At 45.9% G+C, this 20,372-nt stretch overlaps 1 protein-coding gene and 2 non-coding genes across 3 annotated transcripts in view; all 3 read left to right on the top strand.

Annotated features, from left to right (window-relative positions):
- Positions 1–20,372, top strand: part of LOC119919706 (E3 SUMO-protein ligase PIAS3-like) — a 545,060-nt gene that overhangs the window by 70,128 nt on the left and 454,560 nt on the right. The gene's annotated exons all lie outside the window — the stretch shown is intronic.
- LOC119920350 lies at positions 6,453–6,590 on the top strand. Its single transcript, XR_005448103.1, has one exon. It is a non-coding gene; the product is annotated as a small nucleolar RNA SNORA7 (small nucleolar RNA).
- LOC119920573 lies at positions 12,167–12,304 on the top strand. Its single transcript, XR_005448307.1, has one exon. It is a non-coding gene; the product is annotated as a small nucleolar RNA SNORA7 (small nucleolar RNA).

Genomic DNA, 20,372 nt, shown 5'->3' on the forward strand with positions numbered 1-20,372 from the left:
TGTCCCTCATGGGGCTCACTCACCTTGCCCTCTCCTAATAATAATAATGATGGCATTTATTAAGACTGTTCTAAGTGCTGGGGAGGTTACAAGGGGATCAGGTTGTCCCACGGGGAGCTCACAGTCATTCATTCATTCAATTGTATTTATTGAGCACTTACTGTGTGCAGAGCACTGTACTAAGCACTTGGGAAGTACAAGTTGGCAACATATAGAGATGGTCCCTACCCAACAACGGGCTCACAGTCTAGAAGGGGGAGACAGACAACAAAACAAAATATATTAACAAAATAAAATGAATACAATAGTAAATATGTACAATATTGAGAAGCAGCGTGGCTCAGTGGAAAGAGCATGGGCTTTGGAGTCAGAGGTCATGGGTTCAAGTCCCGGCTCCACCAATTGTCAGCTGTGTGACTTTGGACAAGTCACTTAACTTCTCTGGGCCTCAGTTACCTCATCTGTAAAATGGAGATTAAAACTGTGAGCCCCCTGTGGGACAACCTGATCACTTTGTAACCTCCCCAGCGCTTAGAACAGTGCTTTGCACATAGTAAGTGCTTAATAAATGCCATTATTGTTGTTATTGTTATTGTTGTTATTGTACAAGTAAAATAAATGGAGTAATAAATCTGTACAAACATATACACAGGTGCTGTGGGGAGGGGAAGGAGGTAGGGCGGGGGGGATGGGGAGGGGGAGAGGAAGGAGGGGGCTCAGTCTGGGAAGGCCTCCTGGAGGAGGTGAGCTCTCAGTAGGGCTTTGAAGGGAGGAAGAGAGCTAGCTTGGCGGATGTGCGGAGGGAGGGCATTCCAGGCCAGGGGGAGGATGTGGGCCTGAGGCTGACGATGGGACAGGCGAGAACGAGGTACAGTGAGGAGGCTAGCGGCAGAGGAGCGGAGGGTACGGGCTGGGCTGTAGAAGGAAAGAAGGGAGGTGAGGTAGAAGGGGCCGAGGTGATGGACAGCCTTGAAGCCGAGAGTGAGGAGTTTTTGCCTGATGTGTAGGTTGACTGGTAGCCACTGGAGATTTTTGAGGAGGGGAGTAACATGCCCAGTGCATTTCTGCACAAAGATGATCCGGGCAGCAGCGTGAAGTATAGACTAAAGTGGGGAGAGACAGGAGGATGGGAGTCTTAATCCCCATTTTACAGATGAGGTAACTGAGACACAGAGAAGTGAAGTGACTTGCCCAAAGTCACACAGCTGACAATTGGCGGAGCCGGGATTAGAACCCATGACCTCTGACTCCCAAGCCCGGGCTCTTTCCACTGAGCCACGCTGCTCTCCTACCTCACCTTGCTACTGTCCTACTACAACCCAGTCAGCACCTTTGCTCCTCTAATGCCAACCTTCTCACTGTACCTTGATCTCTTCCATTTCACCGCCAACCTCTCACCCACATCCTGCCTCTGGCCTGGAATGCCCTCCCTCCTCAGAAAGGACAGACATTTACTCTCCCCCTTTCAAAACTTTATGGAAGTCACATCTCGTCCAAGATCTCTTCCCTAAGACCTCCTTTCCTCTTCTCCCATATCCTTCTGCATTGCCCTGACTTGCTCCCTTTATTCATCCCCACAGCACTTATGTCCATATCTGTAATGTATTTATTTATATTAATGTCTGTCTCCCCCTCTAGACTGTAAGCTCTTTGTGAGCAGGGAGTGTATCTGTTATATTGTTATACGGTACTCTCCCAAGTGCTCTGCACTCTCTACAGGGCTCTGCCCACAGTAAGTGCTCAATAAATATGATTGACTGACTGACATTGGGTGAGCCAGGAAGCACAAGAGTGAAGGGGCAGAGTAGCAAAGAACTGGACCACTGTCTTTATCTTCATGAGTCCAGACAGTGGCTTTCTAATTACTTGTGACAAATTTTGGTGAATATCATCAGCCACTTGTCTGCTGTGTGACCTTGGGCAAGTCACTCCAATTCTCCATGCCTCAGTTACATCATCTGAGGATTGAAACTGTAAGCCCCTCGTGGGGCAGGGACTGTGTCCAACCCGATTTGCTTGGATCCACCCCAGTGCTTAGTACAGTTCATGGCACATCGTAAGTGCTTAACAATACCACAATTATTCTTATTATTGTTATAATTATTATCTCAGCCCCTTTCGCAGGCATGGTGTGTCAGAATGAAAACCAGTCTGCAAATGGCAGAAGCAAGACAGTCAGTCTCCTGTTGGGAATAATAATAATAATGAATGGTATTTGTTAAGCGCTTACTACGTGCCATGCAGCATTCTAAGCACTGTGGTAGATACAAGGTAATCAGATTGTTCCACTTGGGGCTCCCAGTCTCAATTCCCATTTGACAGATAAGGTAACTGAGGCCCAGAGAAGTGAAGTGACTTGCCCAAGGCCACACAGTGAACAAGTAGCAGAGCAGGGATTAGAACCAGTGATCTTCTGACTCCCAGGGCTGCTGCTACTACTACTACTACTACTACTACTACTACTACTACTACTACCACCTGCGTCTTGATTCAGCTCTCAACTTCTCTCCTTGTCTGGAAAGACCTGATGCCTGTGCACATTTATTCCTTAGGTGATGTCGGTTTGCCTCGCCAGAAGGTCTTCTTTGTAAATAAGCTTTATTATAAGGTTGTTATTAGAGCCCAGATTACTTTTCAGCCTAGTATGTTTTATGCACAACATTCCCCTGCTGGCATTCAAATAAATTCCCATTATGCTAGCTAAAAGCATTCACGTGTGAAAGCACTGGCAAAGTATCTCAAATTGCGCTTTGAAATAAGTTTGCGTTTTTCTGTTAGGGTTTGCTTCGTTCCCTCGATTATCAATTCTCCCCACGTTACGTGGGATGGAGTGAAATAACTATTCCCCTCTGCAAAGATCCCAGGTTCGGATGTGGCCCTTGATGTACAAGTACGAGGAGGCACAGTGGATGGGGTCAAGAGAGGGCACATATGCAGTATTCACTGGGACCTCTTTTCTCATGCCTGGCCCAGGGCATAGGCTGGACTGAAGGAGGATCTTGGGGTGTGGCTGGAGACACACCCCAATTTATTTATTAATTTATTCATCATCATCATCATCAATCGTATTTATTGAGCGCTTACTATGTGCAGAGCACTGTACTAAGCGCTTGGGAAGTACAAATTGGCAACATATAGAGACAGTCCCTACCCAACAGTGGGCTCACAGTCTAAAAGGGGGAGACAGAGAACAAAACCAAACATACTAACAAAATAAAATAAATAGAATAGATATGTACAAATAAAATAAATAAATAAATAAATAAATAGAGTAATAAATATGTACAAACATATATACATATATACAGGTGCTGTGGGGAAGGGAAGGAGGTAAGGCGGGGGGGAGGGGGGAGGAGGGGGAGAGGAAGGAAGGGGCTCAGTCTGGGAAGGCCTCCTGGAGGAGGTGAGCTCTCAGCAGGGCCTTGAAGGGAGGAAGAGAGCTAGCTTGGTGGATGGGCAGAGGGAGGGCACTCCAGGCCCGGGGGATGACGTGAGCCGGGGGTCGATGGCGGGACAGGCGAGAGCGAGGTACGGTGGTATTGATTTACATTAGTGTCTATCTCTCCCTCTAGACTGTAAACTCGATGTGGGCAGGGACTGTGTCTTTTTTACTGTTGTATCGAACTTTCCCAAGCGCTTAGTACAGTTCTCTGCACACAGTAAGCACTCAAGAAATGCGATTGAATGATTGAACGAGATTCCTCTGCTATTCTACTCTGCCCCTGTGGAGACGGTCCCCAAGGCTGTTTTGAAAAACCCGAGGCAAGGCCGACTGAGACTGTCTCCTCTGCCTGTGTATAGTCGGGGGAGATGAACAGGTTATCCTGGGAATTGCCAGGGCCATTCCATTTCCATTTGTGGAGAGGGATTTCTGTCCTTAAAAATTCAACGAGACCTGCAGCGTAGCCTACCGGCAAGAGCACGAGCCTGAGAATCCAGAGGACCTGGTCTCTTATCCTCATTTGGCCACTTGCCTACTGTGTGATGTAGGGCAAGTCACTTCACTTCATTCTTTAACCTGTTCTCTCCTACCTACTTAGACTGTGAGGGGCCATGTAGGATGAGAAGCAGCATAGCTCAGTGCAAAGAGCCCAGGCTTTGGAGTCAGAGGTCATGGGTTCAAATCTCACTCCGCCAATTGTCAGCTGTGTGACTTTGGGCAAGTCACTTAACTTCTCTGGGCCTCAGTTACCTCATCTCTAAAATGGGGATTAAGACTGTGAGCCCCCCGTGGGAAAACCTGATCACCTTGTAACCTCCCCAGCGCTTAGAACAGTGCTTTGCACATAGTAAGCGCTTAATAAATGTTATTATTATTATTATTATTATTGTTATTGTTATTATGGGGGCTATGTCCAACTCATTTACCTTGTACCTACCCCAGTGCTTCATGCAGTGCTTGACAGGAAGCAGCGTGATGTAGTGGAAAGAGCACAAACATGGGAGTCAGAGGAGCTGGGTTCTGAACCCACCTCGGCCACTTACTTTGTGACCTTGGCCAAGTTACTCAACTCTGTGCCTCGGTTCCCTCACATGCAAAATGGGGAGTCAATAACTCTTCTCCTTCCTCCCGAGACTGTGAGCCCCATTTGGGACCTGATTGTCTTGAATCTACCCCAGCGCTTGACCTTGGGCAAGTTGCTTAACTGCTCTGGGCCTCAGTTACCTCATCTGTAAAACGGGGATTAAGAGTGTGAGCCCCATGTGGGACAGGGACTGTGTCCAACCTGCTTAACTTGTATCTACCCCAGCATTTAGAACAGTGTTTCACATATAATAATCACTTAACAAGTACAATTGTTATTATTAACTATAATAATAACAAATGTCACAATAATTACGATTACCTGAAATCTCAGAGGTGTGAACCCCTACCTCTGAACCTAGCCCTAATCCAACCTTACCCTAACTGGAATTTTGACCCTGCCTCTATCCTTCTTTAACATAAAAAGCACTTAGTACAGTGCTCTGCACACAGTAAGCGCTCAATAAATACTATTGATGATGATGATGATCCAACCTAGGATTCACTCTTTGCCTAGAGGAAATCGATCAATCAATCAATCAGTTGTATTTATTGAGCACTTACTGTGTGCAGAGCACTGTACTAAGCGCTTGGGAAGTACAAGTTGGCAACATATAGAGACAGTCCCTACCCAACAGTGGGCTCACAGTCTAGAAGGGGGAGGCAGAGAACAAAACCAAACATATTAACAAAATAAAATAAATAGAATAGATATGTACAAGTAAAATAAATAAATAGAGTAATAAATATGTACAAACATACATACATATATACAGGTGCTGTGGGGAAGGGAAGGAGGTAAGGGGGGATGGAGACGGGGGCAAGGGGGAGAGGAAGGAGGGGGCTCAGTCTGGAAAGGAAATGGTACACTTGGAGGAAGAGTGAGATGGTTGCACACAGCAAGGGTTCAATCAATACCACAGATTGATTGATTGATTGTTTCCCTCCTTGACTCAATTTCCCTCCCATCTTTTGTATTGTCATATTTGAAAATGAACACACAAACACACACACACTTGCAGACAGATGCAGACACACACACACACACACACACACACACACACACACACACACACACACACAGAGAGCTGGCTTCCATCTTCCAAAATAAACTGACCTATCCAGGTGTGTGGGTGGGGCTGAAGAAGACAGTCAGAGGCCCTGGGTTCTAATTCTGGCTCCAGCACTTGCTTGGTGGGAGACCTTTGACAAGTCACTTAACTCTTTCTGCCTCAGTTTCCTCATCTACAAAAACTGAAATATTTAGAACAATGCTTGGCACATAGTAAACGCTTAACAAATGCCATCATTATTATTATTATAATTATTATTCCTTCCCTAAAAACTGTGAGCCCCATGTGGGAAACAGACTGTGTCCAATCTGATTGTGTTATAGCAACACTAGTACAGGGTTTGACATTTAGTAAGTGCTTAACAAATGAGCACAATTATAATTTTGTTGACATTCATTCTTCTCCCGTGTCCCGCCTTGCGAGACTGGGCTGCTCTGAGCATTATTTCAGTGTTGGCGTTTCAGGTTTCCACTCGTAACCCAGTCCATATATTTATTTAACTCCTTCTTGAACTTCCTGGAAATTTCCGCCTGCAGAACTTCACCCTAACCACAGCCTCAGCACTCTAACCAGAGCCCTAAATCTAACTCGATTCCTATTCTTAAACTGTTACCCCTTTCTTCCTACGGGTGTCAATCAGGTCAAGACACAGTGCTGGCCGGGGGCTTCTGTTTGGGTCGCCTTCTGAAAAAATCAGATTCTCAGTATCGCTTGGCCATCAGAGTTCTTGTGACTGACAGGTTTTCAAGTACCAAAAGCTATTTTCCCTGAATGAACTGGATGGAAAGTCCACACAAACAGCTCTGAGGACTAAGTAATAACAATAATAATAATAACTGTGGTATTTTTTAAGGTCCCCCTCAGAGTCGCACCTGGAGAGTTTCCAGTACTCTACCAGTCTCGACTATGGGAGGGAGAGTCAAGCAGAGGCATATCCATTCCATTCCTAGCTTGGGCAGTGGTTAGCGAGTGGAAGACAATGTGCTACAAGTCAAAACTCACCTGTGCTGGGCAGCAGCGACATGAGAGAGAGTTGAGGGCAGAGACCTGAGTTTACTGCGTGGAAGGAGGTGATGGTAAACCATTTCCAGATTTTGACCAAGAAAACTCTATGGATATACTACCAGAACGTTTACAGATGGAAGTGGGGTGGTCTGGGAGATATGTGTCCATGGAATCTCTATGGGTTGGAGACAACACTACAGCATATGACAAGACAATTGTTTTAGTGCTTACTATGTGCCAAGCACTTTTCTAAGTGCTGGGGAAGATATGAGATAATCAGGTCAGACACAGTCCCTGTTCCACACAGGGCCCACAATCTAAGTAGGAGGAAAAACAGGGATTAAATCCCCATTTTCTAGAGGAGGGAACTGAGGCCCAGAAAAGAGAAGTGACTTGTCCAAAGTCATACAGCAGGCACGTGTCAGAGCCAGGATTAGAACCCAGGTCCTCTGACTCCCAGACAAAGGCTCTTTCCACTAGGCCATGCCGCTCCTCTGTGAATGTCTCTGTGGGGAGGTTGGAGTTGAAATCGGCGACAGACAAGGTCCACTGAGTGGAATGAACTGCTAACAGCTTCTAAAAGAATCAACTGCAACCGTTCCTAAAGAGAATGAATTGGGAGAGAGGGTAAGCTCCTGGAGGGTAGGGACGCTGCCAAGCTCCGAATACAATGCACTGCATACAGTAGACTCAATCTCCATGACTGACTGACTGGTGGATTGATTGAGGTTTTATACCACATCAATTTTACTCTTCTCTGCCATCTTCAAATTCATTTTTAACAGACACATTTAGAAGTGAGGAAAGGTGTTAAATAAGGTGACTTTTAATTACAATGAATTTGATGTGATCTGGACTTTGGAGCTAATTAAAATTCAACCTGCTTTAGCATGATGAAAGGACCTGGATAATGAGTTGCCTCTGCGAAAGCACTCAAAATTAGTATGTCACCACCTGCCACACTAAAAAAAAGAAAATCAAAGTGATAGGCAAATTCTCTCAAATCTGCCACCCTAGTTGGGCGACGGCCAGGTGATGGATTTCAATGGCAGTTCGATTCGCACTAATCTCAAGGGTGCAAATCCCCAGTCTCAGAGAACGGGCTGTTGAGACCCTAGGAGATTAGTTTACCATAAGAGACGTAAGTCATCCAGAAGTGCGTGTCTATGTGCATAGGGGCATGCGTGTGGGTGGGTGACAGCAGAAAGCCATTTTCATTATTCAGTGCACAAAAATGAGCAAAATTGGTTAAAGAAAATGTGTCATCTGCCAGGTAGGGAGAAGCTACCATCAGGATGACTGACAATCCAATTAGAGAATCCTCTTTAGGCAAAAAAGTCTCGTGGAGTACAAAGTTATGAACTACATAACACACCATGACACAAATTCCCAATCCATTTTCAAATATATGGAGGGGGAAAGCTATGAATAATGCATGTTATAGAACATCGTTGCTATGCATTATTTAAAATATTTGTGCTGACTGAAAGTGATCATATCCCTTTTTCATTACAGTTTTGTGATGCTCTTAATAGTTTCTGCTGGTGATGTTAGTTGAAAGACTGGACACGTTGTCTTACAGCATATTTCCCTGACCTAAATGCTACCATGAGGGTTGTGGTATAATGCATTCCGATATGGAGTCCTTTCACTCTGATGCAGATGTTTATGGGTGTTCAAAGGAACAATGATGATCTTCTACCTACTTAGTACAGTGCTTGGCACAGAGTAAGGCCTTAACAAGTACCATCGTTATTATTATTGTTGTCATTAGTCCTTCCTCTCACATGCGAACATGATCACGATTCGGGGGGAATGGTTTCTCCAATCATGCTACATCTGTCAATCAGTCAATCAGACGGCACGATGGAGGTGGGTGTGGGGGTAGAGGGGCAGAGATTTGATGAGAACTACAGCCTATCTCCCTTCATAATGCTCCTTCAGACTGGTCAGAGAATCAATATGTTTTCATTAGAGGGGCATCAACAACGCCTCAGAGATAACTTGCCAGTGGAATCTCCGGGGCTTCCTGTAGATCCAACTATCAAAAGGAGAAAGTCTAACAATATCTCCTGTCCCTCTAGAATCTTCTTTCCCTTCAACTCTGCCCACAGAAAACAGCTCTCCCCAGCTTCTAAACCTTCTGAAAATAATAATAACCGTGGTACTTGTTAAGGACTTACTATATGCCAGGCACTGTACTAAGCCCTGGGGTGGTTATAAGCAAATTGAGTGGGACACAGACCCTGTCCCACGTGGTGGGAGCCCACCCACCAGGAGAGCTCACCTCCTCCAGGAGGCTTTCCCAGACTGAGCTTCCTTTTTCCCTCCTCTTCCCCCATCCCCCACCCCTGCCCTACCCCCTTCCCCTCTCCACAGCACTTGTATATATTTATACAGTTATTATTCTATTTATTTTACTTTTACATATTTACTACTCTATTTATTTTGTTAATGATGTGCATATAGCTGTAATTCCATTTATTCTGACAGTTTTGACACCTGTCTACATGTTTTGTTTTGTTGTCTGTTTCCCCCTTCTAGACTGTGAGCCCATTGTTGGGTAGGGACTTTATATGTTGCCAACTTGTACTTCCCAAGTGCTTAGTACAGTGCTCTGCATGCATTAAGTGCTCAATAAATATGATTGAGTGAATGAATGGTGCTCACAGTCTCAATCCCCATTTTACATCTGAGGTAACTGAGGCCCAGAGAAGTGAAGCGACTTGCCTAAGGTCACACACAGCAGGTAAGTGGCAGAGTCAGGATTAGAACCTATGACCTTCTGACCCCCAGGCCCGTGCTCTAACCCTTAACCCTCCAGATGATCTTTCCTGTCTAACGGATGATTCCCAAATCTGCCTCTCCAGCCCAGGAGGACCTCTCACCTTCTCTGCAGTCTAGCATTTCCTCTTGCCTTCAGAACATCTCTATTTGGATGTTATGCCGACACATCGAACTTAACCTGTTCAGAACAGATCTTCCCACCCACCTGCCGTCCTCCCCCTGACTTTTCCATCACTGTAGACAGTACCACCATCCTCCCTGTCTCACAAAGCAGCTAAACCTGACATTATCCTTGACTCATCTCTTTCATTCAACCCACACATTCAATCTGTCAGGAAATCCTTTCGGTTCTCCCTTCACAACATCTCTAGAATCCACCCTATCTTCTATATTGAAACCGTTACCACATGACCCAGTACTAATCATTTCCCACCTTCACTACTGAATCAGCCTCCTCACTGACCTCCTGGCATTTTATCTCTCCTCTCTCCAGTCCACACTTCACTCTGCTGCCCAGACTGTTCAGTTCACCTCAAGAACCTCCAATGGTTGCTCATCCAACCTCCACATTAACCAAAAACTCCTCACCATCGGCTTTAAGGCATTCAATGAACTCTCTCCCTCCTACCTAACTTTGCTGATTTCCCACTAGATCATGGCCCGCACATTCCATTCCTCTAACACCAATGTATTCACTGTACCTTTATCTCATCTAAACCACCACTGAACCCTTACTCACATTCTTTCTTGGGCCTGGGACCCCCTCCTGCTTTGTATCCTAAGATACAGGGAAGCAGCGTGGCTCAATGGAAAGAGCATGGGCTTTGGAGTCAGAGGTCATGGGTTCAAATCCCGGCTCGGCCAATTGTCAGCTGTGTGACTTTGGCAAGTCACTTAGCTTCTCTGTGCCTCAGTTACCTCATCTGGAAAATGGGGATTAAGACTGTGATCCCCCTGTGGGACAACTTGATCACCTTGTAACCTCCCCAGCGCTTAGAACAGTGCTTTGCACATAGTAAGCGTTTAATAAAATGCCATTATTATTATTATTATCCTACAGTCCACCACTCTCCCCACCTTCGAAATCCTCCTAAAATCACACCTCCTCCAAGAGGCCTTCCCAGGTAAAGCCCTGTATTTCCACAATACTTATGTAAATATTCTTATACTTTACTATTTCTCCTATCCCTAACGTACGTTAATGTCTGTCTCCCCATGTAGACGATAAGCTCCTTGTGGGCAGGGATTATATCTACCAACTCTGTTGTATTTTCCCTAGTGCTTAGAAAAGTGCTCTGCAAACAGTAAGCGCTCAGTCAATACCACTGATTGATTGGTTGATCGATTTTTTCCTTACTCTTAATATTCATTCATTCATTCATTCAATCGTATTTATTGAGGAAGTACAAGTTGGCAACATATAGAGATGGTCCCTAGCCAACAAAGGGCTCACAGTCTAGAATGGGGAGACAGACAACAAAACAAAACATGTAGAGAGGTGTCAAAATGGTCAGAACAAATATAATTAAAGCTATATGCACATCATTAACAAAATAAATAGAACACTAAATATGTACATGTAAAATAGAGTAATAAATCTGTACAAACATATACAAGTGCTGTGGGAAGGGGAAGGAGGTAGGGCGGGGGGGATGGGGAGCAGAGGAAAAGGGGGGCTCAGTCTGGGAAGGCCGCCTGGAGGAGGTGAGCTCTCAGTAGGGTTTTGAAGGGAGGAATAATAATAATACTAATGATGGCATTTATTAAGCACTTACTATGTGCAAAGCACTGTTCTAAGCGCTGGGGAGGTTACAAGGTCATCAGGTTGTCCAACGTGGGGCTCACAGTCTTAACCCCCATTTTACAGATGAGGTAGCTGAGGCCCAGAGAAGTTAAGTGACTTGCCCAAAGTCACACAGCTGACAATTGGCAGAGCCGGGATTTGAACCCATGACCTCTGACTCCAAAGCCCGGGCTCTTTCCACTGAGCCATGTTGCTTCTCAGGAAGAGAGCTAGCTTGGCAGATGTGTGGAGGGAGGGCGTTCCAGGCCAGGGGAAGGACATCGGCCGGGGGTCGACGGCGGGACAGGCGAGAATGAGGTACAGTGAGGAGGTTAGCAGCAGAGGAGCGGAGGGTGCGGGCTGGGCTGGAGAAGGAGAGTAGGTAGGTGAGGTAGGAGGGGGCAAGGTGATGGACAGCCTTGAAGCAGAGAGTGAGGAGTTTCTGCATGATTCATAGGTTGACAGGTAGCCACTGGAGATTTTTGAGGAGGGGAGTAACATGCCCAGAGCGTTTCTGCACAAAGAACATCCAGGCAGCAGAGTGACGTTTAGACTGAAGTGGGGAGAGACAGGAGGATGGGAGATCAGATAGGAGGCTGATGCAGTAGTCCAGACGGGATAGGATGAGAGATTGAACCAGCAAGGTAGCGGTTTGCATGGAGAGGAAAGGGCAGATCTTGGCGATGTTGTGGAGGTGAGACCGGCAGGTTTTGGTGACGGATTGGATGTGTGGGGTGAATGAGAGAGCGGAGTTGAGGATGACAACAAGGTTGCGGGCTTGTGAGATGGGAAGGATGGTAGTGCCATTTATGGTAGTAAGCATTTATTTCAGTGATCTACACGGTAAGTGCTCAAGAAATAAATACATAAACTGATTATTTTATTGATATATTAATTCAGGTGGGTAGCTCGTCAATCGCCCCTCCTTCCCTTTGATGCCAGTCTGTATAATGATGATAATAATATTTATTAAGCACATACTAGGCACCAAGCACCCCCTCAGGGTCACACCTGGAGAGTTTCCAGTACTCTACCAGTCTTGGCTATGGGAGGAAGAGTCAAACAGAGGCCTACCCATTCCATTCCTAGCTTGGGCCATGGCTAGCCAGTGGAAGGCAATCTGCTGCAAGTCAAAACTCACCCATGCTGGGCAGCAGTGGCATGGGAGAGAGTCAAAGGTGGAGACTCAATTTTACTGAGCAGAAGGAGGCAGTGGTAAACCACATCTGTATTTTTACCAAGAAAAATCTATGGCTACACTACCAGAACGATTGCAGGTGCAGAGCAGGGTGTCCTGGGAGAGATGTGTCCGTGGTGTCACTATGGGTCGGAAACAACTCGACAGCATAAGACAAGACAAAAAAGGCACCAAGCCTGGCTAAGAAAGGGGTAAATACAAGATAATCAAATTGGACAGTCCCAGGCCCTCATGGGCCTCACAATCTAAGAGGGAGGGAGAGCAGATATTGTATTCCCAAACTCCTGTCTCTCCCAACTTCAGTCCATACTTCACTCTGCTTCACTCTGTAGATTATCTTTCTACAGAAATGTTCTGGGAATGTCACCCCTCTCCTCAAAAATCTCCACTGGTTGTCTGTAAACCTCCGCATCAGACAGAAACTCCTCACCCTGGACTTCAAGGCTCTCCATCACCTCACCCCCTCCTACCTCATCTCCCTTCTCTCTTTCTACAGCCTAGCTCGCACTCTACTCCCCTGGTGCTAACCTTCTCACTGTGCCTCGTTCTCACCTGTCCTGCCATTGACCCCTAGGCCACGTCCTGCCTTTGGCCTGGAGCGTCCTCCCTCCTCCAATCCGCCAAACAACCACTTTCCCCCTTCAGTGCCCTACTGAAGGCTCACCTCCTCCAAGAGGCCTTCCCAAACTAAGCCCCCCTTTTCCTCAGATCCCCCCCATATCGCCCCGACTCGCTCCCTCTGCTCTACCCTCTCTCCCTTCCCCACAGCTCTCGTGTATACATGTACATATCTATAATTCTATTTATATTAATGCCTGTTAACTTGTTTTGACGTATATATAGCTACAATCCTATTTATTTATATTGATGCCTGTTAACTTGTTTTGATGTCTTTCTACCCCTTCTAGACTGTAAACCCGGTGTGGGCAGGGATTGCCTCTCTTTATTGCTGAACTGTCCTTCCCAAGCACTTAGTACAGTGCTCTGCCGACAGTAAGCGCTCAAGAAATATGACTGAATGAATGAATATTCCCATTTTACAGATGAGGAAGTTGAGACACATAGGAGCTAGGCAACTTGCCCAAGGTCATACAGCAGACCAGTGGAGGGGCTGGGATTAAGGCTCGAGTCTCCTGATTCCCTGCTCTGTGCTCTTTCTGCTAGCCATGCTACCTCTCTGTTTGTCTCATCCAGAAACAAGCAGCGTGGCCTAGTGGAAAGAGTATGGGCCTGGAGGTCAGAGGACCTGGGTTCTAATCCCACCTCCTCCACTTGTCTGCTGTGTGATTTGGACAAGTCACTTCACTTCTCTGTACCCCAATTCCCTACTCTGCAAAATGGGGATTCAATCCTTGTTCCCCCTCCTAATTAGACTGTGAGCCCCATGTGGGACCTGATTACACTGTATCTACCCCAGTGTTTGGTACAGTGCTTAATACATAATAAGCACTGAACAAATACCAATTATTATTATTATTATTTCCAATTCATTCATTCATTCATTCAATCGTATTTATTGAGCTCTTACTGTGTGCAGAGCACTGTACTAAGTGCTTGGGAAGTACAAGTTGGCAACAACTTGTTGGCAACAATTCAGAAAGATATCTTAACAGAATCATCAGAAGACCCTCTGGAAGACTTTGCTAATATGATCAATCAGTTAATCAATTGAATTTATTGAGCGCTTGCTCAGGAGAGTACAATAGAACAATATAACAGAGTTGATAAACACGTTCCCTGTCCACAAAGAGCTTACAGTCTAGAGAGTGGCACTAAGACCAATGAGGATGAAAATTAGGTGGAATTAATATATTTCCAATCTTTTCTATTTCCAATAAGCTCTAAGAATTCAATCCTAGTGGATTTTTCTGGGCTGGGTTGGGTTAAGACACTCAATTTTCCAATGGTATTACATTTCCATTTCAGACAGTAATAAATAGAGCAGGAAGAAAATGTGTCCCTTGCCTGGTGAGCATCTCCATATTCTTTATGGAGATTGTCATGGGTGTGTGACTAGGCCCAAATTGCTGTCAAAAAGCTCGCTCTCTAACTCACTAAATGTAGTCTTGAATTAAAAATCTTCGGCCATTTATAGGAAAGTCATTTAGATATGGCTGAGGGGACTTTTGGTAAAGATAAATGGCCTCACATCCTTCCCATTAAGAAACTGACCAGAAACAAACACTAAAACTCTTTTTGGCTTAAAGTAATGGAAAAAGACTGATCGCTTAATTAGTTGAAAATAAGGCTGTAAGTGACAAGTCCTGTGTTCCAGCTAGCTAGGAAGATGCCATTATGTATATTACAACAATTGCACACTTTTCCTTAAGAAGCAAATGTATTTTTCTTCTCCAACACAAAGGTCCCCTTTCAAATGGGCTCGAGCCCGATGTCTTTAATCACTGTCACCAACATTCCTTTCCTTGAGCAGCCATGCTGACTTTGTTCCCCAAGCCTGGGGAGTAGGAGGGGGTGATTTCCATTTTCATTTACTCATTTCAGTTCAGCAAGAGGAAGAGAGACAGAGGGCACATGTGGCCGGGGAGAGTGACAGAAAGGGTACTCTTGGTCGGAAAAGGGCAGCCCCTCCCCTCCCCTTCTGTCTCCCTATGGCCAGGTTTCAGCTATCCTTTGAGGGTTTCCTCCATCACCTTTCCTCTCCCATTTCCCTGCCTTCCGGACTCCGGGAGGACAGCTTTCCCACAGCATTCTCTGATCTGGCCAGCAAGGCTGATTCCAGTTGATCAGTCAATCAATCACTTAATGGTATTTATTGCGCGCTCTTATGTTGAAGTTCTCACGCCAGCCAGGACCATTTCAATGGCAAGCTCTGGCCCTCATGTTCACTGGAGGATCAGAAGGGGATCGGTTGGTGGAGAGACGGGCAGGGCCTCAGTTTGGTTGGACTGACCAGGCAGGCTGTCCTGACAGACAGTGAGGCTGGGCCGTGATCCCACAGAAGAAGCAATAATGGACCATCCTTGACTGTTTGATCCTTTGCTTGGGCTCTTTCCCACTAGCGATGGGTATTGTAACTGGGTGGAACTAGGTTCCGATCGATACGTCAGTGCTGAGATGAGGGCAGAAAGAACGAATGTCTTGTCAGGACATGAGGAGAGAAGAAAGACAAAGAAAGGTCACTAGTTGTTGGGTGAAATCATCCATTTATGTTTGACCAAACAGCAGGGGCCGGAGACCAAGTGCCTGCTCTGAGACACACAATGATGAATCAGCCACACTGAGGTGGGTGGAAGGAAGCCTGCAAGCCAAATCTCAGCCTTCCGGGCCCCAATGGCTGTAATGAAGTACTGGCTCTCAATCATAAGGCCGCAAGGCCAGGTGGTTTCGGATTTCCCGGGAAACGGCATCGTCTTTCTGTCCTAGGTCTGTTTCCCTGAGAGAATTTCAACCATGTGCCACCGCAGCGGACAGTGAACTGACCCCAAGAGGGAGACCTGACTCCATTCATTCACTCATTCATTCAGTCGTATTTATTGAGCGCTTACTGTGTGCAGAGCACTGTACCAAGCGCTTGGGAAGTACAAGTTGGCAACATATAGAGACGGTCCCTACCCAACAACGGGCTCACAGTCTAGAAGGGGGAGACAGACAACAAAACAAAACAAAACAAAACAAAACATGTGATCAGGTGTCATCAGAATAAATAGAAGTAAAGCTGGAAGCACATCATTGACAAAATAAATAGTAAACATGTACAAGTAAAATACAGTAATAAATAATAAATAGACTCCACCCTATAGACCATGTGTTCGTTATGGGCAGGGAACGTTTCCGCTAATTCTATTGTGTTATACTCTCCCGAGTGCTGAATATAGTACTCTGCACATAGTATGAGCTCAATAAATACCATTGATTGATTGATTGATACCAATAAGGCGGGAACTCACTTCTGCTCTGATTTCAATTCCAATTTCATGAATTTGCCCCTCTCCCCACGGGATTTCTTGGAACCTCACAGCAGGTGCCCTGGCTGATTCCCCTGGCTCCCTGCTCCATTGAATTGAAACAAAGAGAGTATGAACGAAAGCATGTCTCCTTTCCAAAAGCTATGAAGAAGTCTGTGGAAATAAGGACAGTCCAGGGTTCAGGTTCCTTCTGGTGAAACAGCGTGTGGCCTAGCGGAAAGAGCACAGCACTCTCCTGATCAAGTCTCAGCTAGGCTAAGCCACTCTGAAACAGAACTGACTGTGGGAAAGGAAGGGTGGGGGTTGGAGGGAACAGTGCATGACACTGAACTTGACCAAACCCCTCCAGGAATGGGCAATGTTTCTTTAATAATAGTACCAATTGTCATGGTATTGTTCGTGTTTGTTATTGTTCAAAGCACTGGGGTAGATACTAGGTAATCAGCTTGGAGACCTGTCCTGAGCTCTTCTAGACTGTGAACTGCTCTAGATTGTGAGCTCATCATGGGTAGGGAATGTTGTTTGTTGTTGTTTTGGACTCTCCCAAGGGCTTAGTACAGTGCTTTGCATACAGTAAATACGACTGAATAAGAAGGAGGGAGAACCGGTGTTTAATCCCCATTTTACTGAGGAAACTGACGTCCAAGGAAGTTAAATGACTTGCCTTAGGTAATGCAGCCCGAAGTGGCAGAGCTGGGATTAGAGCTCAGGTTCTCAGGCTCGTGGGCCCCTGCTTTTTCCACTAGGTCACACTGCTTCTCCTTAACCTTGCTGCAACAGTTCTACCTCCTCGCATCCAGGCTCTGCCACTTGTCTGTTGTGTGACCTTGGGCAAGCCACTTCTTTTCTCTGTGCCTCAGTTCCCTCATCTGTAAAATGGGGATTTGAGACTGTGAGCCCCACATGGGACAAGGACTGTGTCCATCTTGATTTGCTTGTATCCAGGCACAGTGGCTTGCACATAGTAAGTACTTAACAAATACCATTATCATTATTATTATTATTATCTTGGGGGTTACGTTGTCTCATAACCTCTGTCTGAAGAAATGAGCCACCAACGGACCTCCGAGTGTTTGGCCCAAAGAAAATGAGGGTGGATGGGGAGGGGGTGGGACCTGTTGAGAATAAAGCAACCAGGACACATTTGGAAAGCCTACAAATCCCTTTTTACTAGGGATCTCAGAGAGACTACTCATGTAAACATATACAGGTACATAGTCATGTATTCATGTACACATGGAGAAGCAGCATGGCTCAGTGGAAAGAGCACGGGCTTGGAAGTCAGGACACGGGTTCTAATCCCGGTTCTGCCACTTGCCTGCTGTGTGACCTTGGGCAAGTCGCGTAACTTCTCTGTGCCTCAGTTACCTCATCTGTAAAATGGGGATTAAGACTGTGAGCTCCACGTGGGACAACCTGATTACCATGTATTTACCCCAGCGCTTAGAACAGTGCTGGGCATATAGTAAGCACTTAACAAATACCATCATTATCATTATTCAAAATTCATTCATTCAGTCAGTCATATTTATTGAGCGCTTACTGTGTGCAGAGCACTGTACTAAGTGCTTGGGAAGTACAAGTTGGCAACATATAGAGACAGTCCCTACCCAACAGCGGGCTCACAGTCTAGAAGGTGGAGACAGACAACAAAACAAAACATATTAACATATTAACATATTCTCCCTCTCCCTTAGACTGCTTGTCCCGTGAGGAAAACGGACGGCATCTGATCTGATGGGATTGTATATACCCCAGTGCTTAGAGCACTGCTTGGCATATAATAAACACTTGAGAAATACCACTATTTTATTATCATCATTGGAGTTTTATTCCACAGTCCTGTGGAAAATATTCCAAGTAATGAGTCGGGTTAGGCCGGCCTTTTATTCATTTTGTTGCAACAAAAGGTCAGTGGCTGTTTGCTAGCCAAAGACCAAGAACTGAGGATGAGCCCATCCTTCTATTTCCCGCTGGTCCCCCTTCCCTGGGTGACGTAGCACCAAGTCCCCCAATCAATCAATCAATCAATCATATTTATTGAGCGCTTACTGTGTGCAGAGCACTGTACTAAGTGCTTGGGAAGTACAAGTTGGCAACATAAAGAGATGGTCCCTACCAAATGACGGGCTCACAGTCTAGAAGGGGGAGACAGACAACAAAACAAAACATGTGGACAGGTGGGTTCTCAGGCCTGTGCTCTTTCCATGGCATCAATCAATCAATCAATCAATAATATTAATGCACACCTTTGTGCAGAGCACTGTACTGAGGGCTTGGAAGAATCCAAAAGAGTTTGCAGAGGACATTCCTGTCCTAAATATGCGCAGATCACAGTACTCTGTGAATCTCACCCACCCCGGGAACCCCCAAATAGAAGTGAATCGCAATTGCTCTGAGGCCCTTTTTGGCCAAGGGAAGCCCCATTCATTCATTCATTCACTCAATCGTATTTACTGAGCGCTCACTGTGTGCAGAGCACTGGACCAAGTTCCTGGGAAGTCCAAGTTGGCAACATCTAGAGATGATCCCTACCCAACAGTGGGCTCAAGTCCTATCTGTTCGTGCGCTGGATCGGCACATCACATGCCGCTCTGCCCCGTTTGTTGTTGTCTTTATTAGCCCCTCATTATACACCAAGCTCCTTCATTACCGGCTTTGGGTCACCCAGATGACACTCTGTGTCTGAAGAAGTCTTCAGCAAGCCTAGGTGTTGGGTTTCCAGACTATGGGCTGCGGCCAGTAATTTATTGCTGTTAGGGTTTGCTGACAACCTGGGGTCTCAAGGCTAAGGATTATGGCCAGCAATTTATTGCTGTTAGGGTTTGCTGATAATTTGGGGCCCCAGGACTTCGGGTGATTGGCTGTTGCTTAAGGTGCTGATAAGGTAGATCATGGCCTTGCCAGTTGCCGATTTCCTGGGTGGAACTAATCAGTATACATATTCAGTGACGGTAATACTACTACTACTACTACTAATGATAATAATAATAATGATGGCATTTATTAAGCGCTTACTATGTGCAAAGCACTGTTCTAAGCTCTGAGGGGGGATACAAGGTGATCAGGTTGCCCCACTTGGGGTTCACAGTCTTAATCCCCATTATACAGATGAGGTAACTGAGGCACAGAGAAGTTAAGTGGCTTGCCCAAGGTCACACAGCTGACAAGTGGTGGAGCCGGGATTTGAACCCATGACCTCTGACTCCAAAGCCCGGGCTCTTTCCACTGAGCCATGAGCAGGGTTAAGGCTTGACCACAGTCCCTCAGGTTCCCAAGACTGCAACATATCTCCTTGATTGACAGCCAGCAGGTTGGGCTTTTTTTGCCCTCGAGTAAGCCCACCCACCACCAACCTCTCTGTCACCTCCCACTCTGGCAGATTGGTGATGGGGAGAAGCCCAGAAGCCCCAACCTTCTGAGGTAGCAGCTGTCCATCAAACTGACTAGACCACATTACTGAAGGCTGAACCCTTTGAGCCAAATACTGCAGCAGCTACATGTCCATGAGGTTTAGGATTTCCTTCTGGAGAAGCCCATTGGTTTTACCCCATGCAGATGTGCCCCCTCTTTTTCATCAAGTTAGAGAGGACCTGGGATTTGCTCAAACCAAAATGCATCTAAAACAATCAATTTATTTATTGAGCACTTATTCTGTGCAGAGCACTGTATTAAGTGCTTGGGAGAGTCCAGTAGAGTTAGCAGAGCCCCAGCCACGTGGTGCCACTCAACTAGAGGGATATCCATTGGTGCTAAGATCTGGGACAGTGAGAAAGACAGAGAACAAAATGGTTATGAGATGTGGTTTGGTGGAAAGGCAAGAGAGAGGGAATGCAGGAGATGGGAAGGAGAGAGAAAGAGATGAGGACAAGAAAGAAGAAAAGAGAAGAGAGGAGAGGAAAAGAGTGGAAAGGAGAAGGGAAAGGAAGAGGAGAAGAGAGGAGGAACAGGGAAGGGGAGGGAAAAGGACAGAGAAGGGAGTAGGAGCGGGATCACAGAAGGGAGAGGTGGAAAAGGAAAGAACACGGAGAAAAGAGAGCTGGAACAAAGGAAAGGAGGAAAGTAAGGAGTAGGG

The sequence above is a fragment of the Tachyglossus aculeatus genome, chromosome X1 (assembly GCF_015852505.1).
Source record: "Tachyglossus aculeatus isolate mTacAcu1 chromosome X1, mTacAcu1.pri, whole genome shotgun sequence".
NCBI classification, from domain to species: Eukaryota; Metazoa; Chordata; class Mammalia; order Monotremata; family Tachyglossidae; genus Tachyglossus; species Tachyglossus aculeatus.